Source organism: Triturus cristatus, chromosome 3_2 (assembly GCF_964204655.1).
Source record: "Triturus cristatus chromosome 3_2, aTriCri1.1, whole genome shotgun sequence".
NCBI classification, from domain to species: Eukaryota; Metazoa; Chordata; class Amphibia; order Caudata; family Salamandridae; genus Triturus; species Triturus cristatus.
This window is the reverse complement of record NC_140584.1, coordinates 978963825-978991370: the sequence shown is the minus strand read 5'-3', so window position 1 is coordinate 978991370 and position 27546 is coordinate 978963825. Positions and strand designations below refer to the sequence as shown.

Below are 27546 nucleotides of genomic sequence, written 5' to 3'. Positions count from 1 at the left end.
CAGACGGAAATGTTAAAAAAATAAATACCATAAGTCCGGGAGCCCTATTTATAATCCTTCTGCCTCAGGTTATACTGGTTGTTAAAGGCCCTGCCCCTCGTTATAGGAGCTAGCCTGCGGATCGGGCCTATAACTTGGGTTCAGAGCCTTTAAAAACACGTGTAGCCCTGGTACCTGACTAGCCTCCTGTTAGCCTCTGATGGTGGTCCCAAAGAACATCCTTTGAATCCGGGATTCTGATTTTACAAGATAACTACATGAATATGCTTTTCCTCTGCTGTTCTGTGATCATTTTGTGTTTGCTTTCGCTACCAAGTATTGTATTTTTATCTTCTAAAAAAATAAAAAATACATCTGCAAATAAGCATTTGAGGGGGGGATGTGTGGTGGGGGCAGTCGTGTGCTCGGAGAGTCTCAGTAGAGTGCAGTGGGATAAATTACTGACACAAATTTCAGCCTCTGTCCTTTCCCCTTCTTCTCTGGGCACCTTGGTGGTAGAACCATTCATGTTTAGATTTCCTCTCAGCTACACAGGTCTCAGTAAATATTATTTAGTGTGTGTTCTTATAGCCACTTCAAAAAATATATAATCTTCCCTGTAAACAAAATAGAGTCGCAAGAATAGGGACTTGAATACTAGACCCTCAGATTAAAAGTCTGATGCTCTACCGACTGAGCTATCCGGGCTTCTGAAAAAGAAGATTACCCATTCCAATGAAGTAACAGCCGGAATGCCCAGTATGAATGTGAGAACTTTCCGTGATTTTTGTTTTTTAACTTTTAGTCCTGTCTCTGGAGATCCGAGTTATGGCATGCTTCTCTTTAAAGGACATGCACGAACTGTGGCTTGTCTTCCAGCCCCTCTCACAATCGCTGTTTCACAGCTGGTGCTTTCAGCTTGTGTCTTTCAGCCCGCTCAGCTCCAAGATCCTTTGCGCATGTAGAAGAGGAGTGAGTGTGGGAGCTGCATGTCTTCCAGACTCTTCCCATTACGCTTTACCATTTTTAATGTGTTGCAATAAAAAAGAGATAACGTGCGATGGAAATGCTGTAGGCAGTGAGGGGCCTCTGTGAGATCACGATCACTTACAATCTTTCACACCACACTCACGGCGGAAGATGTAGGTATGACAGATGATCTTCTTCTGGTACAGCCTTGTGTCCATGTGAGGGGATGTAGATCAGGGGTAGAGCGCATGCTTTGTATGTATGAGGCCACGGGTTCGATCCCCGGCATTTCCAAAACTTTTTCTACATAAAATGGATTATAATTTATGTATATTTCTGGGTGACGTCTAGTTAGCCCACAGCCATATATTATTATTACTAAATGTATTATTAATAGTATTAATAATAATAATAGTATTCATAGATGTATAGACCGAATCTGATATCGATACAGCTATTTTGGCGCTGGTAATGGCTAAAGAAATTAGTACAATTGAATAAATATCGCTGGCCGGACATGTCTGGTTTCATAGTTTCTCAAACGCCCGCACAATATTAGAAAACTCAGTTTATATTTTTTTTACACAAAAATCAGTAAAAAATATAGAATCCCCAAAATATGGAAATTGAGAAGCAGTGCCCAAAAATACAATCAAAAACAAACTGTGAGAACATGCGGTGAGACAACATGAAAATGTCGGGCTTGGCACAATCGTACAAATTAAATAGGACGAAATTAAATGTTATACTTACTTTGCAGAATTTGATTGTGTTAGAGTAGGAACACTTTAAACAGACGAAAGAGAAAAAAAGTGAAATGTTCTTGCACAATTGTAGTTCTGTGAGAAAGCAAGGAATGCGCTTCTTTCTGGCTCGCACCAAATGTCCTGTTCCCAGATAAGAGTGTGAAAGCAATTCTTTAAATTTACCTTAAAATTTGCTTTCGATACATACTAAGTCAAACACTGACGAGCTTGTATGCCCTCTGTCTTTAAGGGTTTGGTGTGGGGTGCCTTTATATTTGGGGATGTAGCTCAGTGGTAGAGCGCATGCTTCGCATCTATGAGGCCCCGGCATCTCCAGCTCTTTTAATAAAATTGTGCTTTTCTATTTTTTTTCATTTACACTAATAGATCAGATGAAAAAATTACTTTTTTAAAATTTGAATCTGATTTTAATCTGATTTATTTTTCTCCAAAGACGATCCCAAATTATGTGGCGACAGAAGTAACGTCATGCTTATCTAAAGCCCCTACTTCCGACACGTTTTTTTTAGAATTTAATCGTTTTCCATATCTTTGCCACAATAGATATGTGTTTTCACATAAGATGTTAGGTCAAGGCTTACAGACAAAGGGCAAGGTTGTTGTTTAATGAAATGTGTTGCAACAACTATTTGATCGATGGACCAGGTATTAACACATAATCTAGTCTATACAAGGGAACAATAATTAACTCAACCCAGAAGTGTAGCCAGCTGCTATAGAAGGCATCAGTAGATTATTTACACCCAGAGGTGCAAGAGACACGCAAGGCATCAATATATTATTTACGCCCAGATACACCTCTTAGATAAGCCATCAGTGCATTATTTACACCTAGAGATACAACTGAGAGAAAATGCGTAAATACAGTATTTCCACTGAAAGAAACACCTGGTAGACAATGTATCACAGCATAATTTACACCCAGGGCCAGCTCACCAGAAGAATATAAACCATTCAGACCTAGGCAGCCAGAATCACCCACAACCTTCCACACAGTACACCTATCACACTACACACCCAGGAACACCACTGGCTCCTGATACACAAATGTGCACAGTTCAATCTCTTTACTCTCATCTTCAAAGAACTACACAACATTGATGCTGCCTTCACAGCGCATAGCATAACATAGCATAACAATTTTTTGCCACAGGCACATTAATCCTCTTAGTTATGTTATGATGAGTTAATCCCATGACTAGTGGTTAAACCTCGATCACCGTAGAAAGTGCATGTGCTGTGGAAGCTATCTAACCTGTATTACCCTGAGACTTGAAACACACCTGTCAATAGCAGGTGCCTTAACCCCATAAGCTATGAATGCAGTTTGTAGCTAATACATTTAGCCAAAACAGTTTTACAATTCCATTTTTCCATGTGAGTTTCTTTGGGGGCAGACTTTGTGAAAATAATGCGGACCAACTGTTATCAACTCTGTTTTTCATCACTCTGCGCATCTGCTTTTCACCCCTTTCTGCCCCAGACCCAATATTTGGGACTGTGCAGAGTGGATCTTTTCCATTTTCAACTCTGATGAAGATGCAAACGGGTGATTTGTGCTAAACACTAAACTTTCTAGCCAAGTGCATTAAACGGCTGAGGCTATTTTACGGGATTTATAAGCTGAGGCTGACTTTATACAAATAGATATCTACAAAAGACGCCTTAACTCCTTAAAAGCAATCTGCTTGTGGCCATAAAGTATACTAGAAAATATGTCCGTTATTGCGCTTCCTTGCTTTTAGTTTTACTAGAGATAGAGTGTAAAAGTAATTTCTTTGTACCAGAAGACCACAGGTCATGGACTCTGTTCCACACCAGAAATGTCCCTGCACAGTGCACATGACCTGATCATGCATGGGGGTTGGGGGTGCATAGGAGAAAGGGCCGAATAGCCCCTGCTTAACCCCTTCAGTGCCCATGACGAGCTGGACTCGTCATGGGCCGCGGTTGCGCTGTGCCCATGACGAGTCCAGCTCGTCATAGACCCCACCCGCTAATGCAACGGCCGGCACAGGGCGGGGAAAGGGGCGGGCACTGAAGGGGTTAAAGAACGACCATGCCATATTTCATTTAAGAGTAATACCGATGGACTAGCTTTATCACCCACTGTCTCTAAATTACGTCCATGCCACAAACAAGGGGGGGGGGATGAGGACCCCCCCCCACGCATTTTTTTCTGTGCCCCCGGGACCTGGCCCACCCGGGGGCTTAAATACAATGAAACTGCTTCATTTTTTAATTTTCTCGGCCGGATTCGCGACCCGAGCGCTAATTCGGTTGATTTTTTTGCTGTCGAAAAAACGCTTTTTTGGGCCCTGGGGGTACTTGTGGGACCCCCTGAGCAGGCCTAGGTGGTCAGGGTGTTTCTACCCTGCCCCCTTTTCTTGTTTTTTCACTGTGTTTCACTGTTTTGTTGTGACTCGGTTCTACAGAGTCACAAGATGACTGCCAACACTTCCTGGTTTGGAGCGTTGGCAGCCAATTACAGTGAAGCTCGTGCTCGGGAGGGGTCGCGACTCCAACACGTCCCTAGATATCGAAACTTTTTCTTTTTCAAATTCCTCAGGACCTACTGAACGGATTTACACCATTTAACAAAAAGGGCTCTTTCTGAAACAAGACCTACCTTTTTGCCAAATTTGATGTAATTCTGTTCAGCAGTTCAGGCTGTAGCTGTGTCTAAAGTTACATGGGGAAAACACGTTTTGGGACCCCCACTTTTTTCTCAGCCCCCGCTTATTGAATCACCCTGAAACTTTCAAGACAGGAGCTGACCGGAGCGGGCCACTAGTTTTGAAAATTTCGCAAAGATTCGTCAACCGGCGCCAAAGATATTAAGAAAACAAAAAACGCTTTTCCTATGGAAACTAGGTCCTAACTATAACTACCTACTAGCAACCGCCAGTAGGTGATATATATATATATATATCCCAACCTAAGCAATTTCAACAATTTGAACCATAAAACGATTTTTAAAAAAAACCAGAAATATGTATACATCAAACAATTTCACAACTATTGAAATATTGTATTTAATTCACATTCAAATGTGGAAAAATCAAAATTGTAATTTTCATTGAAAGGTTGGAGCTCTTCTAAATGTATTTAATGCCCTGGAAAATGTTTCAAAGCCTTCCAAATTGATATCAGCTGCTTCCAGTTCCATTACTGATGTTTGTCTTTCATTGTCCACTCCTCCTGCAGTTTGGTCCAATACTCTTGCCCTTCATTCCGTCAAGCTGGCATCCGTGCTTAGCATAAAATAAGTCTCAATCTTGAGAAGAAGTCACCTGGAAAGTGAGTCTGTTTTTAGCCACCATAAAAGTTGAAAGGAAATGTACTCATGTGATGTTTGGGCACCAAAAGAAGTTGGTTAAGTTTTCAAAACATTTTGCTCCAGAACTTTAAGGCCATGAAAGGTATCCAACAAGCAGTTCTACAGCATCGCATTGAATTTCATGTTTATCCCAGGACACAAGTTTTCCTCAGAAAAACAACCAAGTCCCTGTTCATAAACTTTTTGGGACTTCCCTACTTCCAGGCCCTTGTGGAGCCAATCAACTTGATGTTTCCGACCCATGCTCGATTGTGATCGGCCTCAAATTGCCCCTAGTCCCGTTCTACAGCGAACTTTGTCTACCATTGGTGCTACACACGTGTTGGCACTTTTTCCTCTTAACCCTTTCCACGCGGCGTGAATTTTCGTGCTCTGCGGGAGTTTTATTGAGTTGGCGGAGTTCGAGCGGCCCCCAGCCGTCCTCCACACACGCCCACTGTGACGTCGGAGAAGCACACAACGGGTTAAACCTTTAAAAATTAATATCTATTGGTCCCCTTATTGCATTTTTGTTGTTTTGGTGTCATTTTGCATCTTACATTTTTTAAATTGTAGGGGGATTTTTATTGTTTTGTGGTTTTGACTTTTTAAATGTTTTGGTACTTCTAAATGCTTTACCCATTTTCTAAAACTTAAACCTGCCCCCGCCTGCTCTATGCCACAACTACCAGAGGTTGAGCTCAGGTTTAAATTACAGAAACGTCTGAATGGACCTAACAAGATAGTGACTTTATTACTTGGGGTGGGCACCCAGCCACTCCAACTTATAAACCACTTTCTCACAGCTAGTATATGCACCATATAGAACATCTCTCATAGCTAGGTTAGCTCAAGCATTTGACTCTTTCAGAGTAGAATCTGTCTTTTTATCCATAGGATCCTTGATCATATTTTCTTCAGCCATGGATGTACGCTCCACAAGACTGGCTGCTAAGGAGTCCACTGATACTGACTCTGGGTCATCCATCTCTCAGCAGATAAAGTTTGGATATGATGGCACCTGGGCACCGAGCCTGCCACTTGTCTCTGGCCTCCAGTTCCTTCTTGTTCCAGCCAGACTGAGTTGTTGCCGGTTGACCAAGTGACACCGCCGCTGCCTGGGTTTTCCCGCTCACCATTCTTCCTGCCAACAGAATCCCCACCCACCCCAGGACCTACTTATTTCAAGCTGCAGGACGACAGCACTAGTAGGCACCTAGCTTGCTACTTTCCTGTGTCCTCCTGCCAGTTCCAGTTACTGCTTTCTGACCAAGTGACAACGCCGTTGCCTGGGTTTTTCCACTTACCATTCTTTCTGCCAACAGAAGCCCTGCCCCTCCCAGGACCTACCAAATGCAGGCTGCAACACGACCACACTAGTAGGCACCAGGGCACCTAGCCAGCCACTAGCGTGTGGCTTTCAGTTCCTGCTTGTTCCAGCCTGATCCAGCTGTTGCCATTTGACCAAGTGACACCCACCACCGCTGCCAGGGTTTTCCTGCTGACCCTTCTGCCCGACAACAGAAGCCCCACCCACCCAAGAACCTACCTAATGCAGGCTGCAGCACGACCACACTAGTAGACACCTCGGCACAAAGTCTGCCACTTGCCTGTGGCCTCCAGCTCCGCTCGCTCAAGCCTGATCTAGTTGCTGCCGTATGACAAAGTGATACCGCCACTGCCCAGGTGTTTCTGCTTCCCTTCTTTCCGCCAACAAAAGCTCCGTCCCCCCAGGACCTACTTAATGCAGGCCGCAGTACGACTGCACTAGTAGGCACCTGGGCACCTAGCCTGCCACTTGCCTGTGGTCTACAGTTACTGATTGTTCCAGCCTGATCCAGTGGCTGCCGTTTTACCAAGTGACACTGCCGCTGCTCAGGTTTTCCAACTCTGGTTTTCCAGCTCACTGATCTTCCACCCAACAGAAGCCCTGCCCATCCCAAGAGCTACTTATTGTAGGCTGCTGCGCGACCGCAGAGCAGGCATGCAGAAGACGTGCCAAAGCCAAGCCGGACTGCGCCAAGCCTCCTGGCCCTCCCACCCCCTGCAGATACACCATCACCGAACTCTACACCCTCAATGCCACAACAAACACTGCCACTGTGACGACCCACACTCCACTGTAGGACTTTTCACCTGCACCCAATGCCACTTCACCTGCTACTAGAACAAGCATTTGCAATGCAATAGGTCTCGCATTTGCGAGAGTTTGAGCTATTGGCATTGTAAATGACAATGCCTTTTATTTTTGTGTTTGTTATTAAAATATAAATAAAAGGCATTGTCATTTACAATGCCAATAGCTTAAGCTCGCATAAATGCGAGACCTGTTGCATTGCAAATGCGTGTTTAATATTGTTTGAAAACAATTTAAAGTTCTGATTGAGAAGTGCTGCCAATCGTTAACTTTGCCTGCGAGCACTGAAAGATGACACGCCATGCCTACGCTGAGGCAGAGTTCATTCACTGGGCATTTCACACGATCAAAGATGTAGTAAGAAGCACAAGCGCGCCTTCAGAGCTGGCGGCATGCATCTGAATGAAAACGTGAAGCCGCTGCGAGAGCGCCTCGGTCACGAGGACGTACAGACCTGTCTCTGAACGGTGCGGGCACATGAATGCGCTGGACGGCCTGCTAAAGCTTCATGTTACAACAGGACCGTGATCTCAACTGAATGAGGGGGGGTTGAGTCCGCCATACTGACCGCGAATCGAAAGGACAAAGCACGCCAGCGCGTCCGAGTTGTACTACATAAAGGCGTAAGTAACTCTGCTGGAATTAAAGCGTTTCGATAAGAAGGCGCGTAAGTAGTTCCACGAGTTGAAACTCAAACTGCTCGGTGCATTTATTCCATGCAGAATGTGACCTGTATATAGAGCGCAACCAGCGTCAAATTAACAGAACATTCATTGTCCGTAAAAATACCAAATATGCATTAGAAATGGCAAGGCTGACCAATAATCCCCTGGGCAACGGGTTTGTTTGCAGAGTACACATGGCGCAACCCTTTGTGTTTCCTGGTTGTTCTGTGACCTTGAATAGGGAATTCACTAGCCCAGAGTGCCTGTCTGTCACTGAGAAATCCCGATACCCTCCCATTAAAAGTATTGCCCCTGTGCTGGTACTCTCCAATAAAAAAGACTGCACCCCTGCTGAAAAGTGCTGGTACACTCTAATTAAAAATATTGCATCTCTGCTGAGAAGTGCTGGTACACTCTAATTAAAAATATTGCATCTCTGCTGAGAAGTGCTGGTACACTCTAATTAAAAATATTGCATCTCTGCTGAGAAGTGCTGGTATACTCTAATTAAAAATATTGCATCTCTGCTTAGAAGTTCTGGTACTCTTCAATTAAAAATATTGCATCCCTGCTGAGAAGTGTCTGTAGTCTCGCATTAAACGTATTGCGCCCCTGCTGAGTAGTGTCTGTAGTCTGCATTAAACGTATTGCACCCCTGCTGAGAAGTGTCTGTAGTCTGCATTAAAAGTATTGCACCCCTGCTGAGAAGTGCCTGTAGTCTCGCATTAAAAGAATTGTGCCCCTGCTGAGAATTGCTGGGACTCCCACGAGGAGCGACCTGAACAAGCACTGCAGCGAGAGTTTGCAGCTCTGAAGCACGGAGGACAGTCGTAGAAGGAACCAGGGCAGATGCAATGGGAAGAGTAGGGGCGGGATAGGAGGGCTGCTAGAAGTCTCTCGTTCCTCACCACGGCTATCTCTGTCTTAAACAAGCATCTACTTTATGTCACCAGCCACTGATGTTCTTGAATCTGATGCCAGTGTTCACCATTTGAGAGGCATGATAACCCTGCCGCCTGAGGGGAGAATCACTGTGCACAAGCACGGGACGTGATGTAGCTGTCTTTGAAGTCAATTGCGTTCATGCGGGTTACTTAAATACATGCAAGTCAGAGCCAAAGTAAACAAGAGAATCCCGGCAGGGCATGGCGCGCGCGCTTGGCGGGGGCGGGGGAGCGGACCCTTTGAAGTGCTCCCAAAAAGCGGAGCGTGGCGCGCGCGCTTGGCAGGTGCGGGGGAGCGGACCCTTTGAAGTGCTCCCAAAAAGCGGATTGCATGGCGCCACGATGCGCGTGATTGTGCGCGTGCTAGCCATGCAATCCGCTTTTTGGGAGCACTTTTAAAATCCGCTTACAATAGTCTCGCTTTGCGATCGCTTAAGCGATAGCAAGGCGAGACCTAAAAACAAAGAGGATCTAGTCATCACATTCATGTTATGCAATTATCATATGGCAAACCAAGAAACAATCATATGGTTTGGAATATTTATTTACTCAATTATTCATTATCGTTTCATTGAGCATTGTTATTCACATATATATTCAGAACAGGGGAGACATCACAATTCAAACAGCAAAGGTACATTAACACAATTGACAAAAAACATTTGACGAGAAAACATTACAATGCACATGATCGTACATAAACCTTAAAACCAGTCATGGTTTCAAAAAGAAAGAAAGAAAATGCAACCTTAACAGTAATTTGTTGATAACATTTCATTGCTCATTACTAGGTTGCTGCCAGAGGGAACACAAGTGTATTATATCCAGGGATAACCTTATTCACACAGAAAAAATTATTCCCTGTGATAGGTTACACATCCAAAAGAGGTGTCCCACTGGTTAAAGGTGCAGACGCGTTTCAAATCCCTACATAAGTTATGGGATTCTCATCAAGGCCGTGACTGGGTGGAAGCTAAATAAACACAAAATCATAACATAAGTTGTAACCAAGCCTTCCCTTAAATTTTACTTCGGTCTGTGGTATTAGAATAGACATACAAATTATACCTGTATTTGATACTTGGAAGGAGCCCTTTGTGGAAGTTCCTTTGTGTGTGACTCAAACTGTGTTCTAAAGAGTAGAGAGATAAAGTGTCTCAAATACATGTGTGCAGATGAGCCAAGGCTTGTACTAATGCAAGGAAAGGAATCCGTACTTTCCAGTGCTTCATGACTTCCTTTTCGCAGTGAACGAACAAGTTATTATTCAGTGAATGGTATCAGGCCACAAAGTATCACCATTTCTAAAAATAATGAATTTACACTATATTACCAATTGGATATGTGTGCTTGTTTGTCAAGAACTACAGGTTGATCACAATGGTGCTGGGTCACTTACTTCAATTTTGTAAGCGTAGCAGTTGTTGTTCAAAAGACCAATGTTCTGTTGAAAACGTATTTAGCTTTCTGTAAATTATAATTTTGAAGTCAGACCCAATATTTCAGGCAGCAACTTCAACCGGCAGCATTTGCCGTCATTCGCGCTAGTTCAATTGTTCGCACTCGTTTGTATCACTTCCAACTCCTCGGCATTTCCTTCGTACATCGGGCTGCAAGCGCGCGGCCCCCCAGACTGTCGGTATATATTCCGCTTGAGACTGCAATCAGGTCTCTTGTATTCTGGGATTGTTCAGGTTTCCTTGAGTACGTTCTGTAAAATAGGTACATAGTGTGCAGATTGACTGTTAAAGCAACAAATGTAACAGTTTATGAATGCGATACATTGTGCACAATTTTCAACAAATGTGGCAGATAGTGAACAAAATATGACAGTTCGAGAAAGCGCAGTTCATGCGCTTATAAATCAAATGCGACCTATTTCAGATATTACATTTAATCCACGGATGGTGCTGTTGAATTTGAGGATAAAATACGCTTCTAGTCTTAGGAGTGTTAAATTAATGTCACCTCCTCTCGAATTCGGTTTGACCACACATAGAACAGTCCATTGGAAATCTTTCTCAGAGTGATTTCTTTCCATGAAGTGGTTGACCATCAGTGCTGTGGCTACCTTCATTTTGATTCTGGACCGATGTTGGACAATGCGCTGTCTGACTTCTTGGTTAGTTTTACCAACGTAAAGTTTTTGGCAGTGGTATATAATGACGTACACAACGTTCTTAGTCTTACAGTTTGTGAAGTCTCTGCGCGAGCATGTGATATTATTGTGAGTGGAGTCTATTCCTTCCACCGTTGTTTCGCAGGAGGAACAGTTTCCGCATTTAGGGTGGCCTACTAATGGTTTTAAGTTCCATTGAGATCGTAGGTCTTTTTTTCGGGGGATATAATCTCTGATCGGATAATTTGTTGTCCAATACTCGCATTTTTTTTCATTGCGGAAAGTGGTGGTGATAATGGACGTTACAGGTTTGCCATCAAGTGCCAATTTTTGAGAATGATCTGTCGAAATTTATTGGTGTCATGTCCGTAAGTGGATACACAAACTAGTTTCTCTAGCTGTTGTTTTGGTTTCTTCAAAAGCAAATTCTCTCGAGGCGTGAACCATGCACGTTTCATTGCATGTTTGAGTTACTTTTTTGGTTATCCTCGTAATTTGAGTTGATCACATAGGGCACCGGCATGAATTTCATAAACTTCCCTTTGTGAACAATTTCGTCTGACTCTCAACAATTGCCCGTTCGGCAAGTTTTCTTTTAAAGATCTTGGGTGGAAGCTCCTGTAATTTAAAATTGTGTTTTTATCTGTTGGTTTCTAGTGCAGAGACACTGTGAAGCGTATTTTATCCTCAAATTCAACAGCACCATCCATGGGTTAAATGTAACAGGGTTGGTTACAACTTATGTTATGATTTTGTGTTTATTTAGATCCCACCCAGTCACGGCCCTGATGAGAATCCCATAACTTATGCAGGGATTTGAAATGCGTCGGCACCTTTAACCAGTGGGACACCTCTTTTGGATTTGTAACCTATCGCAGTGAATAATTGTTTGTGTAAATAAAGTAATCCCTGGATATAATAAATTTGTGTTCCCTCTGGCAGCAACCTAATAATGAACAATATAATGTGATCAACAAATTACTGTTAAGTTTGCCTTTTCGTTCTTTCTTTTCAAAACCATGACTGGTTTTAAGGTTTATGTATGGTCATGTGCATTGTAATGTTTTCTCGTCAACTGTTTTTTGTCAATTGTGTTATTGTACGTTCACTGTTTCAATTGTAATGTCTCCCCTGTTCTGAACATATATGTGAATAACTATGCTCAATGAAAAAATAATGACTAATTTAGTAGATAAATACTCCACACCATATGAATGTTTTTTGAGTTGCCATATGATAATTGCATAACATGAATGTTCTAATAGTAGGCCCTTTCTAGTTGTCATTTAGGGCCATAACCCCTATGAAATAAAAAAAAAAAACTTCACCTGCTACAGCACACACACCAGCCCACTGATCAGGCCCACCCTAAACACAACGCAGACACTACCTGAACAAAAACACCAACTCGCATGCACCCTTCTCAATACACGCTCACTATGCAAACGCACCACTGAAATTTGGGACCTAATCTACACCATCACACCTGACGTCCTCTTCCTCACTGATACCTGGCTCAACTCCGCTTACGTGCACGACTTCGCCACCACAATACCCGAAGGATACAAGATCACCCGCTGCGACTGCACCAACCTAGCTGAGGGATCGCCATCATTCGCAATTTAAGTAATCGCAAATTTTGCGATTACTTAAATTGCGATTTTACGATTACTTAAATTGCGATTTTGCATTTGGGTTGATGCATCCCAAATGCAAAAATACCAGTCGCAAAGAGGCAGATTCTGCTAATCTGCCTGTTTGCGATCGGTATTTTCGTTGATGCATGTGCCCTAAAAATATAATAGCTCCAGAGGAACTGAAGACAAAGCTATAGATCTGGTACACGAAGGTGACCTGGGGAGGAGTTTAAAAAAAATCTAGAATTAGGGAACGCTATTGGTTTCCCAACATGGATTGATTAGTGGAAGCAAAAGTAAACAAGCATTTACAATGCAATAGGTCTCGCAATTACATTGTTTTGCGCTATTGGCATTGTAAATGTTATTGTTTTTTTTTTCCCCTTCGTGCAGCATTAATCAAATGGTGTAATGCAAAATGGAAATAGCTCACTTTGTTGTAATTGCGAAATCTATTGCATTGCATTTGTACTAGTGTGCGTTTTGTATTGTAAATGGTACTGGCTTTTATTAATGTTTTTTTTATCATATTAATCTAATGCATTACAAATGTTAATACCCCAGGCCTCAGGACAGCAAAAAGCAATTATTATGGCCACTGCCTGCTCCACTTATGAGGACTGCTGCATCAGGCAAGGAACCACTTGTCCTTAATGAAGCGCTTCCTGTTGCAAATAGCCACTGTATGCTCTGCAAACAGTTATGCCCATTGAACCAGAGCATGTATCAGGACCTCAAGCACACACCTACTCTTCCCATATCGGACATACAACAACCACACACTCTCCAAACCACATACAGGCCGGCCTCTCATTGCCATGAAATGTTTGAGTGCCAAAATTTCACACTGGTTGCTGGTGAACGCTATACAAAGGCCAGATAACTTAACTAATGAAGAAGTCACCAGCACACGACACGGTGGGAGGGAGGGTCCCCCTATACTGGTGTATGGTCCCACAATCATGCCAACTGCTTTTGCACACTTGCAGTACCCTCTTCGAATCTTATACAGCATACAAGCCCCAGCTTCTACCCACTGGCACGCAGCTGTTCAAGAATGTACCCTCCTAACCCCACAGTGTGCCTCATGGGTGGAAGTCTCTCCGCTTCATACACGTCTTGTTGTGCCTGCCAAGTGCTTAGAAGCCATCTATAACGGTTTCTGAACAAGCAATGAATTATTTTATTTAAATGCTTTATGGATTTTTTTTTACTGCTCTGTCTAATAAATTATGACTTTATTGTGGCTCCAGGTTTGGGAAGTCGTATTATGAAGCTGCACTAACAACAATAAATTATTCGTAATCGATTATATAAAGTATATATTCCCAATAGAGAGAGAGAGTGAGAGAGAGATAGATGGTGAGAGGGTGAGAGAGAGAGAGAGGAGAGAGAGGGAGAGAGAGGGAGAGAGAGAGAGAGAGTGGGAGGGAGAGAGGGATAGAGAGAAAGGAGAGAGGGATAGATGGAGAGAGAGGAGAGAGGGAGAGCTAGAGAGAGAGAGAAGGAGATAGAGAGAGAGAGAGAGAGAGAGAGAAGGAGAGAGAGAGAGAGAGAGAGAGAGAGAGAGAGAGAGAGAGAGAGAGAGAGAGAGGATAGAGGGAGACAGATAGAGGGGGGTGAGAGGAAGAACGACGGAGAGAGCATTTTTATTTAAATAAAGGATTGTTTGATATTAGTCTTGCTGGAATGCTATTTGTGCTGCGGAAGGCTGGAATGGCCCGAGGGCTGCCCGTCTAACATTGGGAGGGAGGTGTCAGGGAGTGGGAAGATAGATTTTTCCAGCTGGTTGAATTTTCGCTTTAATGGACGTGTCATCTGCTAGGCTGCGATGCGAGCAGTTTTGTTCTGATCATCGACATGAAATAAAAAATTTGAACAATAAATAAAACAAAAAAAAGGACATTTGAAGTTGAATCAGGTATCTTATTCGCAGAACAAAAAGGGCTAGTAGCTCAAATCAATTCTTCAAAACCCAAATAAAACAATGGTTTGTGGGCAGCAAGTTGGCACCCAAACCCGCACGTATAACGGGAGAGGTAGAATATTACATCAAATACAGTAATACAATTAAAAACTCTTCAGGTTTCGTACTGAACGGCGGCCTGGGTGTTTCCATTACAGGTTTGCTGCATCCTCACACCACACGTCTCTGTGACGCTGCATCTGTAAAGTCCCTTTCTCTGCAAGTTTTAGCCACAAAATGTCTTTGACAGCTTATGGCTCACTACAGAGCACACAGTATACATGCTGGCCGGCAGAGAAAGTTCAGTTCTCGACAGACTGTGGTCTGAAACTGCACTGGGCATCAGCAGAATGGATTTTGTGTGAAAGGCGAGGTGGAACCTGGGTGCCTGTAAGTTACAGGAGGGCGGGACAGTCAGCGACCTATTGTTAGAATCTGATATTGACTTTACAAGGTCCATGTGTGCTGAAACAGGTGTGGCACAGCGTGGGCCAAATAAACACGAAGAAACCTAAAACCAGTCACTACAACTCAAAGGTAAGACATCTGAAACTGCCCCATTCAGAGGTGTTCCTATGTTTTTAATGTAGATTTATAGGTCTACAGCATGAGTATTTTCCCAGTAAATATCAATTATCAAACGGGGTCCTGCGTGATTCACAGTTTGTTGCGTGCGAGGGAGGCTAGTCCGGTTCGCATGGAGAAATGTAGGAATCGAGCATGCGCAGTACAGCCAACTACTGCAGTGGCGCCGGGCTGGATGTGTACCAGAAAACGCCCCAATGCCAGCCCCGTTTTTCCCGCCTAAAGTCACGGCCTCACACGCAACAGCTAAATATCCTAAAATAAAAAAATTAAAACTCTGCTCTTGGCTTGCCTTTGTGTGACATCTCTGCCTTAGGACAGCCGGGGAGTCTCTTGGGAGTGTCAGTGGCATTTCCTGTGTTCCTTTTAACCTTACAGCTTCACTAGAATTCCAATAGATTAGAGAAAATGACAGAGAAAAACAAGCATTACACGGACGGACCTAAAAAACAGATTGCTCCTGCGCGCGCAGACTCAGACGAAATGAAAACAAGACAAGTAACAGATGGCCCCCCTAAAGATAAGAAATTGCTTTGCGACAGCCGCAAAGCAGACGCGCCTGCCAGGATGGGCCGTCTGAAAAGGAGAAAGTGACTACAAAACCCCATTTTCAATGACAGGCCACAGTTTAGCATAAACGGTGACGCCAGCCAATGAAAATGAGGGGCAGGGCTTCGAGCCCCCTTCTCAAAACTCCTCTCTAACTATATGTCTCGCCGAGCAAGCAGTGCATGCGCTGCAACGCTAGGCAAGACCTAAAAAATTGCATAATCTGTGCCAATAGCGTTAAGACCAAAAGCATCTGTACGGTTCTATTATCTCCAGTTTCCATACCCGATACGCCTTGGGAAAAACTCACACTTGACATTATAGGTCCAATCAACAAAATAGGGTTCACAAAACGATTTGCATTTGTGGTCATCAATTCCAAATCCCATTGGGTGATTACAAGAATGGTAAACCAGATCACCATTGAGACCCTAATTGACTTACTGAGAGACAATTTTGCCACAGAAGGCAGTCCATCCACGATAGTTACGGACAATGGAGTGCAATTTACCTCTTCAGCCATAACAGACTTCCAATCCAAACTAGCCATAACACATATCAGTACTGCTCTATATTGTCCAAGGGCCAATGGCTAGGTTGAAAGAATGAATAGAATGGTTAAAGAAAACATCCAACTTGCCTTTGCCAATCACTTACCTGTAGATCGGGCAATACAAGAGATGTTGTGGGCATACCATATAACCCCTAACCAGGTCACAGGGATTTCCCAATTTTCATCCCTCAAAAGGAGGAAACCAAGTACCAAATTCTTCCCAAATTAGATCAGTGGCGGCGAGAGAGTGGAACATGATTTAACTATGGCCAAAGACAAGATCGCCTCTCACCAAAACAAGTACAAGACTTTCTATGACCGCAAACATGGTGTTAAGCCTCAGAAATGGGGAGTATGGGACTGGGTGTCTATAAAAAAACATTGGGGAAAGTGGAAGTGATTCCAATTTCTCTGAACGTAAAAAAGACTATAGAAAACAAATAATAATGTGGTAGTTTTGGATAAAGGACAAAGTTGGAGTATGGACAGGCTAGCTAAATGTCCACCCTCAGTTGACAAGGCAACTGAAAGCACCACACCCACATCACATGAAGACTCTATTAACAGACGTGACCAGATCAAAAGCCTTTTAGAGGCACAAAAACTACGTAATGGTAAGATGATCGGTTAAGGGGGGGGGGGAGATGTGTTATATCTCATGTTTTATTTTCTTCTTACTTCTCTCTGTTTTAAGCTGTCATTTTAAGTAAGGGTACTATTGGTGCAGGAATAGTCTATTTTTCTCCTTCCTTGTCTATCCTGTTGGTACTTCCCTACAGTTACGTTTGTGTGTACCATAAAATGTTTGAACCTTGTGCTTCAGTGAAGAGAGCATGCATTAGAATGTTGTGGAGCGCAAGCTGTGAGGTGGCGGGAATGCAGCATTGTAAAGTGAATAGAGGAGACTAATAAATACCAGAACTTAGCTGATTGAAGAGTCTTCTTTTTAACAGACAGCATGGAGAATAAAGCATTATGCATATGGGAAAATATCAAAAGAATAGAAGTGTTCATAAGAATTGGTGATGGCGAACTTTTGGAGCATTTTCAACTCTTAACCTTTTATTGAATGTTTTATTACATCACTTAAGGTAAGAAGATGTGGGTCCTGGGAACCTGGCTTGGAATTCAGCTTAGAACTTAACTGAAAACTGTGCAGTTCTGAACAAATCAAGTAATCTGTGATGACGGTGTAATTGTGTTACTGCGTGTAATTCAACATTTAGCCCCCTCTTGATGTATGCAATCTTGCTTTGTCTCCATCACTCCTCCTTTGCTGGGGCAGCTGTAGCGCTCTACAAGTCTCAGTGACATAACGTAATATACAGCACTCCGTTGCTCCCCAACTGAATCTGTGTTATAACAATGTAAACACATAAAATGAAATTAAATTAAAAAGAAATGTATAAAGCGCAAAACATTCACCTGAGAGTGTCAAGGCGCTGGCTCATCAGACAAAAGATACCGGACAGATTTTACCACATCAGAGATTAAAAAGCCGCGTTTGTAATGCCTTTCTGAAGGCCAACAGATGAGTTTCTTCTTTTAGCCTTAGTGGAAGCGAGTTCCAAAGTCGGGTAGTACCGACCAGGAAGCTTCTTCCACCCCAGGAACACTTTTTGAACCTGGGAACTACCAGGTTATGAGCATAAGCTGAGCGGAGATGACGGGCTGGAATGTAAGGTTACAGATTCTGTTTTAAAAAGGCAGGTCCTATATCATGAATAGCTTTAAAAGCTATACAGAGGGCCTTAAATTTGATCCGTCTCTTAACCGCCAACCAGTGTAGCTCTTTAAGCGTCATAGATACAGATTTGTGTTTTGGGATGTTTAACAGTACACAGGCTGCTGCATTTTGCACAATCTGCAACTTTGTCAGACATTTCTTACGAAGGTTGATAAAAAAGGCCATTACAGTAGTCATCAAGGACAAGGACGGCCCTCGTACTGTCCTAACTCTCTGGTTTGTCTTTTGAAGCATTACAGTAGTCAGCCTTGGATAAAACAAGAGCCGAAACCACTAATTTCTGCAGATTAGCCAGAATAAAAGGAAAAATCCTTCTTAGTAATTTTAAAGTGTAGAAGGATGTCAAGGTAACCTAGTTCACATGACCCTCAAAAGAAAGCATAGAATCACACGAGACTCCTAAGTTCTTTACTTTATTCACCGGATTTGGTAGGGAGCCCAGATCCAAGGGCAACAATGCAGTAGACCAGAAATTTGTGTGGCCGCCAAAAAGTAGAACTTCAGTCTTACCGGAGTTCAATTTCAGACAATTTATCTTTGGGCTCCCGCCCTACTTCCTCCTTTTCAACTTCCGACCTCAGCTGAGCCTGCGACTACGGACCACCGAGTGAGAGTGAGAGTGACCACTGACCGACCACCTTGATTGAGACGACGAGGCCTCTGCATGGCTCCTTGGCCTTCGACTTGTAGCAGCTGCCCTGCAGTCAGCTGTTCCTCCCAGCCCCAGCCCCTTTGATTGTAGCAGCCTGCCCTGCAGTCAGCTGTTCCTCCCGGCCCCAGCCCCTCCTCTCGTCTCCTCTCGAGTGAACTCTGCAGATAAAGGTGAGTGAAAGGAGGCAGGTGTGTAAATTTAAATGTATACAGTAAGGCTTCGGTGCATGCGTGCCAGTGGTCAAAGTGGGCGGGATCGGCAGGGCACGGCGTGCGCCTACTTTAATTGTATAGATTCCATTCCTCTACTTTTTTATTATGAACAGAGACCCTGGACGTAAGAAATATCCAAGACCTGCAGAGAAGGCTCGGCATTAGTGGCTGTTTGGGGAGCAGGGAAGGAAAAGGTCTCCGTCTCTTGCTTCTTGCCCAGAAGAGACCAGGAAGGTGTCCGCTGCCCCCACACCCCTCTTTCTTACACTCGTTCCCTCTCTGTCTAACTCTTCCTCACTTAAAGAAAACCGTGACTCAAGAAAAGGTTCTCACCCTCTCTTTCTTCCTATCGTTCATTTGTTCCCCTGTGAAATGGATGCAAAAAAGAAAAACACTTTTGCTGGAAATGCCGTTGTGACATTTTTCTATTCCTAAGTGCAGCCTCGGAAATAAAATTAAATAAAGCAAGACGGAGTGTTCTTAAAGTGGGCAGATTGGTTTTATTCAAACCCCAAAAACATTTGCGTCATTTTACCGAGTTTGCCAGTGAAGCGCTGTTCCCCCGCCCCCCTGGGGAAGTGCGTCAATTGTAGTATCTATGGTTCCAATGTTATGACATATTCAAGGTTCTGTCATTGCCTTGGGGATGGAATGTGCATGTTTGAAGAGTAGAGCGTTATTCCTGTCATTCCCTGGAAGCTGCCTAGATGAGTAGTAATAAATACGACTTTCCTGACTCCAATCTGCGTGTTGGTCACTTCAATTGGCGACGCAATTGGGATTTGACTGCTCATCTAAATACCCATGCATGCAAAATCTCTCTCTATCTCAGACCACTATCTTCATTTTTTGGGCTGAGGAATCGAATGTAATCAGGCGATATTTCAAAGTCACTCGGAGGATCTTTTTGGTTTGCTCGCTGCCGATGGGACACACGGTCTCGGCTGTCTCCGCTATTGTCAAACGTTTGTGAATTGGCTGGCCTCACTGCGGAAAAAGAATACTAGCTTAGCAGTGTCAGGCGGCATTGGTATCGACTGCCAGCGGTCTCTAGACCCTCATCCTACCTGCACTGTCGAAGTTGGTCTCAGTACTGCTGTTTCGACGTCTGCGAAGTTGGTGAGTTGTTTTGTGAGGAGAGCCGGATCCGAGCGAGCCGTTGGTCTTCCCTCGTCTATGCCGGAAGATCATATGATGACGTGGGATGCGTGTTGGGGATGACGCCGTCACGTCCGCCACGTTATTTGAGTATTCTTCGAGATTGGACATCACAAGTGTGAGGTATAAACGTCTTGATTTGCTTCAAGTGCTAACGTTATTCAAGTGAAGCGAAGAATAATCTATTTACTGTGTTCATCATATGACCCAGCTAAATATTTCCATAACGAAGAGGACTGCTTGATTTTACTCACGATCAAGGTACTTTTGTATTACTCAGCAAGTCGTCCTTCATTTAAATCAACACATCGGAGCAACGGATTTTCACATTCTAAGAAATACATTATTAACGTTTGAGCGCCATCTTGTGGATATTCAAAGTAAGATGAAAGATTCATGTATAGTACTGAGTAAATGGTGATTTCAAATATTATTCTGTTATTTTGCAGGGTCAATCTCACTAACTAAGTTAATATTAGAGTAAAGGTAACTGTGAGGGAGAGACTTATTAAAAAAAAATATACAAGAAGATATCAGTAGTTACGAAAGGAAGAATATTTGTGTCTACATTAAACTGCATAGTGTGTTTTAATTGTATTGTTAAATTATGCAGAATGTACAAGCACCCGCTCCTTTCCTACAGCTTCCAGGGGACCCACCAGTAGAGTGGAAAGTGTGGTACAGGGCATTTACTAAATATTTAGGAGCCATTGGTGGCCTTAGATTTAGTGCTGAACGCAAGAGGTTCATTCTGGAACACAACCTTGGTTTTGAGGGTCAGGCAGTGTTAGAACATTTACCTTTACCTGTAGTAGCAGAGGGTGGCGAACCATTGAATGACTATGATCAAGCAATATCAATGTTAGAAAAACAATTTGACGTTGAGAAGAGTTTGGTAGTAGCCAGGCACAAGTTTTTTACGAGGGAACAACAAGCTTCTGAAAGCATTGTGTCGTATGTTGCCCTCATTACGTATATTGGCTTCTGAATGTGAGTTTGAAAATTTCACCTCTCAGCTCATCAGGGACCAAATTGTGGTACGATGCAGAGATAAAAAAGTTCAACAAAAGTTATTAACAATGAAAAATCCTTCTTTGGAAGAAACGGTCTCTATAGTCAAGAGCATAGAGTTATCTCAAATGTCATCAAATGAGCTTAGATCAGAAAAAGCAATGATTGGTGTTGTCAATGAAGGGAAAAATGTGGTGGAAAAGAATAGTAGGTCTGAGAAAAACACTATTGAGGTTAAAGTAAAACTGCCTACAAATAGACAAGAGAAAAACAATTCTATGCTCAAAAGAAGAATGTGTATCCCAAATGTGGTTTTCCTTCCCATTTCCCTAATTCACGTATTTGCCCTGCTAGGAATGCTTCTTGTAGAAATTGTGGCAAACAAGGTCATTTCTCTAAAGTGTGTACTGCTAGGAGAAATATTAATGTTGTGTGGGAGGAGAATGAAAAAGTGGAAAGTGACACAGAAGTTGTGAGCTCTATGAGTGATTTAATGCTAGTAGTCAAAGATGATTGTGAGGAGTGTGCAGATCCCATTGTTGATATTATAGTTAATGGGAAAAATGTGAAATTACTTGTTGATTCAGGAGCACGTATGACGATGATTACTGAAGAGTTGTTTGGATCTGTGTGGGGTGATAAGCACCTCGAACCTCCTGATAGAAGTCCTGTATCATATGAAGGGAGGAAGATCCAACTAAAGTTTTTTTTTTAAAGCACATTAGTCTTTAAAGAGAGATCTATAACTGGGAAGATCTATGTGGCTATAAAAGGGCTAAACATTTTAGGGTGGTATCACCAAGGTTTATTTGGGATGACCCTTAGACCCGGCACAAAAGAACCTGTGTCTATTGTTAGTGATTTTACAGGTAATAAGGATTCTTCCAATTGGGGAAGAAAATTTCCCAATATTTTTTGTGATACACTAGGTTTAATCAATGGTTTTAAACATTTCATTAAAGTAAAAGAGGGTGCTGGCCCAATTAAACATAAATTGCGAAATGTACCTTTGAGTGCTAGGGATGATTTGACGAAAGAGTTGGAAAAAATGTGTGAATCAGGAGTGATTGAACCCATTGAGTCTTCTCTTTGGTTAAGTCCATTGGTGGTCACTAGGAAAAAAAATGGGAATCTCAGAGTCTGCATTGATTTGCGCTGTCTCAATAAAAATATTTGGGTGGACTCACACCCACTACCCCGTATTGATGATATTGTAGCTAAGTTCCAAGGTTTCAAATGGTTTTCAAAGATAGATTTATCTTCGGCTTATCATCAAGTCGAACTGGATGCATCATCTAAGCATTTGACTGCGTTTGTGTCTCCATCTGGGACTTTCCAGTTCAAAAGGATGCCGTTTGGGTTAGCTTCGGCGGCTTCCGTGTTATGGAAAAAGTCTTGATGGGAGTTAAAAACACGCTTGTCTTCCAAGATGACATCCTGGTGGCAGGAGTTTCTTCACATGACAAAAGCTGGCAAGAAGTCTTAAATAGATTACAAGAACAGGGTATAGTGGGAAATTTGAGCAAATGCGTTTTTTGCGTGGAGTCCATCGATTATCTTGGCCATTGCATATCTGGAAAGGGAATCCTGCCTAGAATAGGTTTGATAGAGTCTATTGTCAAGGTTCCTTCTCCTAAAACCAAAGAGCAAGTTTCTTCTTTTCTAGGAATGTGTGTATTTTATTCAAAATTCATTTCCAATTTTTCAGCCAGAACTGCTCACTTACGTGAACTTTTGAAGAGAGCAACAGTTTTTGTGTGGGATCAAAAATGTCAAACTGATTTTGACAATATTAAGAGTGAACTTGGCTCATGCAAAATTTTGACTCCATTTGATCCTTCTTTAGAATCTATTGTATCGGTGGATGCAAGTCTGGATGGTCTTGGTGGCATGTTGACTCAAATGGAAGGTAATGTTGAACATACGGTTGGTTTTATCTCTCGATCTTTACGTCCCAGTGAGAAAAATTATTCTGTCATCGAGAGAGAACTTTTGGCTTGTTGTTGGGCAATTGAGAGGTTTAAAAGTTTTCTTTGGGGTAGATCTTTCAAGTTATTGACGGATCACACACCTCTTATTCCCATTCTCAACGGTGTGGTAGTGAAAGACCACACCCCCAGGATCACTAGATTGAGTTCAAAACTACTTCAATATAATTTTGTAGTTGAACATATTCCTGGAGGAAAAAACATAAGACCTGATCTACTCTCTTTAATGGAGATGAGGATGAGGAATGTTTAATTGCATGTATTGATGTGTGCAAAGAGGGATGTTTTAAGGAGGAGGAGTGGTTTGATGCAATGCATTCTGATTCGGTTCTCAAAGAAGTGAGAAAATGTATCATTAATGGCTGGCCAAAGGAAAAACATCTAGATAGTGATCTGCAACCTTTTTCAAAAGTGGCAGATGAATTGTCTCTAGAAGGTGGTGAGATGATTTTAGATGATTTTACGTGGTGATAGATTTGTACCTCCTGTAAGCTTGAGAGATCGTATAATTATGGCCGGACATGAGGGTCATCTTGGGCAAACATGCACAAAACGTAGAATTCGGTCAATTTATTGGTGGCCTTCGATGTATCGACATATAGAGGATATGGTGGAGAGATGTTTTACTTGTTGTGCTAGTGACAAAATAATTAAGACTGTTATTCCTCCCAAAGTGAAAGTTGACCTACCGTCTGGTCCTTGGATGAAATTAGCACTGGATTTCATTGGGCCGTTTAATGTTTTGTCCAATAAATACAAGTTTGCCTTGGTCATTGCAGATTACTACAGTAAATGGTGGGAGGTTTGTTTCATGTCTGATCCCAATACCAATGAAGTTATCAAGTTTTTGGAAAGCCTTTTTGCAAGAGAAGGTTTTCCAAAGGAGTTAGTGTCAGACAATGGGGTACAGTATGTCTCCAAAGAGATGTCCAGTTTTTTAAATCAAGCTGGTATTAATCATCGGCGAGTGGCTCTTTACCAACCACAAGGGAATGGTTTCATTGAGCGCATGAATCGCATTTTGGTGGATTGTGTGCAATGGGCGATTGTACAGCTCTTTTGATATCAATATTTCCAGCAGAGTATGCTATGGGCTCATCGTACCACACCGGGCACTGAATGTGGGAAAAGTCCGTTTGAGCTGTTGAGAGGGAGAGTTGCTACGTTCAGTATGTGTCCGGCTTGGATGAGACAGTAGGGACTATCGTTCATGTTATTTTCATCATTATCCCAGGAAAGAATTGAGAGAGACACGTGTTCTCTTGCACATAAAAAAACTAATGTGGAAGAAAATACTTTAAACCAACCAGGACAAAGTGTTTACGAAGAAGGGTGGTCCCACAAAAATCAAGGATTCCTCATAATGTACATAAAGGTCTCTCAAAATTTAGTCAACCAATGTGTGTTGATTCAGTTTCACGTTATGCTGTGAGAGTAAAAGGGAAGAATTGGTGGAATGTTTCCAGGATTTATAGAATTCCTGATAAAGTGGTACATCAGATGGGTTTGAAACTCAATGTTGATCATTCTACTACTAAACCAGCATTAGATAAGAGGGAGATAGAATTGAGTGGGAATGGTTCAACCAGCAATGGTTCACCTCAAAATATGTCTACTCCTATAGTGAGGAAGAGTAGCCGTAGGAGATTTGTTCCCAAACGTATGGACTTATGAAATGTATTAGTCGGTATAAGGAAGAGTAAGGTTTGTTATCAGTACTTATCTTTTCGATTCTGTTATTCTTTTTCTTTATTTTTGATCTGCTTATTGATGTATTTATGTTATTTATATGTTTTTTTTATTGTTTTATTCAATCCTAATGTTTCTGTGAGAAAGGGAGATATTGTAGTATCTATGGTTCCAATGTTATGACATATTCAAGGTTCTGTCATTGCCTTGGGGATGGAATGTGCATGTTTGAAGTGTAGAGCGTTATTCCTGTCATTCCCTGGAAGCTGCCTAGATGAGTAGTAATAAATACGACTTTCCTGACTCCAATCTGCGTGTTGGTCACTTCACATTAGCGTCATTTTACCGAGTTTGCCAGTGAAGCGCTGTTCCCCCGCTCCCCCGGGGAAGTGCGTCAAACCTGGAGGTATTGCAATACAAAATGTGTACCGCGGCTTTGTGTTTACGAATGTGGGGCCATTTTATCAAGTAACGGCGATAACATTATCGCCGTTCCTTGATAATATGTCCCTAGGAGTTTTTAAGCCATACTGCTTACGTTTTGTAAGCATATAAGCAGTGGACATTGAAATGGGTCCTTTCTGGGCCCTGTAGTTTTCAGGCAAAAATACTCGTTGATTTCTGCATAAATGTAAAAGCGTTAAGTTCACCATGTTGTTCCTGCTTACATTTCACATGCTTTATTTAATCTTTCATTCCTTATGAGTGTTTGCTTTTTCCAGGATGTTGTTACTTTTTCCTTTAGGCAGCATATTGCTCTTGCCTAGTGCGTAATTTGAATTGAGTCGCATCCAGTTGTTTATAGCAGGTCAAATTGGATTGTAGTTGAGGGCAGTGTGAATTTCTCTCAGTGGGTCAGAATGGTGTTCAGTGAGGGAGCGGACGTAGCACTGGGGGCAGAGCTCCCGAATTTAGAACTAGGGAACCAGGTTCAGCCATAATGAACAATCCCCCAGACCACTCTCCTGAGGGAGCACACTCCCATGCTAGACCTTATCAGGCCCCGCAAAACCGGAAAAGCCCCGGTGTCTCAGCACCAGCAGGTGGACTCCAGCAGTGGTTAGTGTGGCTTGAAGGCTTGCCCACCACAATCCATACTGATGTTCACCTCCAGTCTTGAGGGCAGGCCTACGAAGTAGCAGACCCTAGAGCAACAGTGACTATGTCACTGAGGTCACAGGACCCCTGAGAAGAGCTGGCTCTAGGGCGGTGCGACCGGTGTGACTGCAACGGGTGCTGACTTTGAGTGGGGGCGTTGTAAATTATGGTTTTAAAAGCACTTGCTGCCTCCTTCCTGGCCTACAATAATATATAAACAGAAAAAGGTATACAGGAATAAATATGCAAATTACTTTTAGATTAGAGCACAATTAGTTACTCTATCTCTAGTTTATTCATCTAGAGAGATTAAATCAAAACATTTTTTACATATCTACATAAAGGATGACTTGTGATCAGGAAGGAAACAACAACCACAATACACATAAATTGTACATACGCACAACCCTAACATGAAAACCGGGGTATCGAGCATTGGTGCAGGACCCTAAGAATAGTTGCGAACACCACGAGAGGGTGTGGAGCTGACTGAGGGATCATACAGAAGAACGCGGCTCGTTTTCATTTCGGGAGGGACTTGTCAGGCGAGGAAGGCAGTTCTCCCATTCATTGGGACTTCGGGGATTTGGCTGTCCTTGTTTACAGGCGCCCGGAGGATCACTGCCCTGACTGTGTGTACAGTCATGATTTTTACCCAGTCCTGAGGAGGCCAAGTATAGGCAAGGCCGAAACGCGATTGCGTAGACTTTTTCTGAAGGAGGAGTCACAGAGCTTAAGCAATGTCTGGAGATGCTTTGTCAGTACGCTGAGAATGGTCGAAACTAATTGATAGAGTTACAGCGTATATTTTGGACTATCTCCCAGTGGTCTGTCCAGAACTACTTGGAGGACACTTATAGGATATACTTTTGTTTTTCTTGGGGTTAGTTTGTATGTATAATTTTGTTCACTTTTTCATGTTAGGGTTGTGCGTATGTACAATTTATGTGTATATGTGTATTGTGGTTGTTGTTTCCTTCCTGATCACAAGTCATCCTTTATGTAGATATGTAAAAAATGTTTTGATTTAATCTCTCTAGATGAATAAACTAGAGATAGAGTAACTAATTGTGCTCTAATCTAAAAGTAATTTGCATATTTATTCCTGTATACCTTTTTCTGTTTATATATTATTGTTCCTTACCCAGGTATATATAGGGTCAATTGGGTATAACCCTGTTGCTTGCCAGTCCTTCCTGGCCTACAGCAATTTTCTGCAATAATAAAATGTCATAACCACTCCGGTGAATAAACTTCTTCCTAGAGCGAGATCGGAGTTTTGTCTAGTGGAAGTTTTGACTCATGGAAAGACAGCGCAGAGGATTAATGTGCCTGCTGCAAAGAAAATGTACCATGCCCATCACAGAGTGCACATATTTAAAATAGGTCAGTGGGTTACTGCTTTTGTCAGTATGATCCTTTTGCTACTTGCAGTTTTTAAGTTAAAATCCTAACAAAGAACAGTGAGCTATTAACTTTCATCTTAGAGCTGCATACAAACTGCAACTTATGAACTAGAGCTTTATGTTTTTTCCCCCAAGCCTTTGATTATCCTAATGTTGCAAAAAGTGTTCATTTGGATAGAAATCAATAATGATTATTAAAGAGAACCCCCAATCATGGTATTAAGTTGTAAATTCTAAGTTTGTGTTTCTGCAGATCAATCACTATTAAACTATACTGCCTACTAATATGACAGAGCGCAGGGCCATTTTTTTTATAAAGTGTTCTTCCCCAAAATGGTAGCATCTCAGTGGCCAGGTGTTTCGCCCAAACTGGACAAGACTGGATAAAATGTAAAC

The 27546-nt window shown here is 42.5% G+C and overlaps 1 protein-coding gene across 4 annotated transcripts in view; it reads right to left on the bottom strand.

Moving 5' to 3' along the window:
- MIS12 (MIS12 kinetochore complex component) overlaps positions 1–27546 on the bottom strand; it is a 57818-nt gene that overhangs the window by 13638 nt on the left and 16634 nt on the right. For 2 of the 4 annotated variants that reach the window (XM_085649567.1, XM_085649566.1), the window contains exon 2: positions 10180–10491. The exons of the other annotated variants lie outside the window; for them this stretch is intronic. The gene's annotated coding sequence lies outside the window, so the exon portion shown is untranslated. The remainder of the gene's footprint in view (positions 1–10179; positions 10492–27546) is intronic. 4 annotated transcript variants of the gene reach the window in all.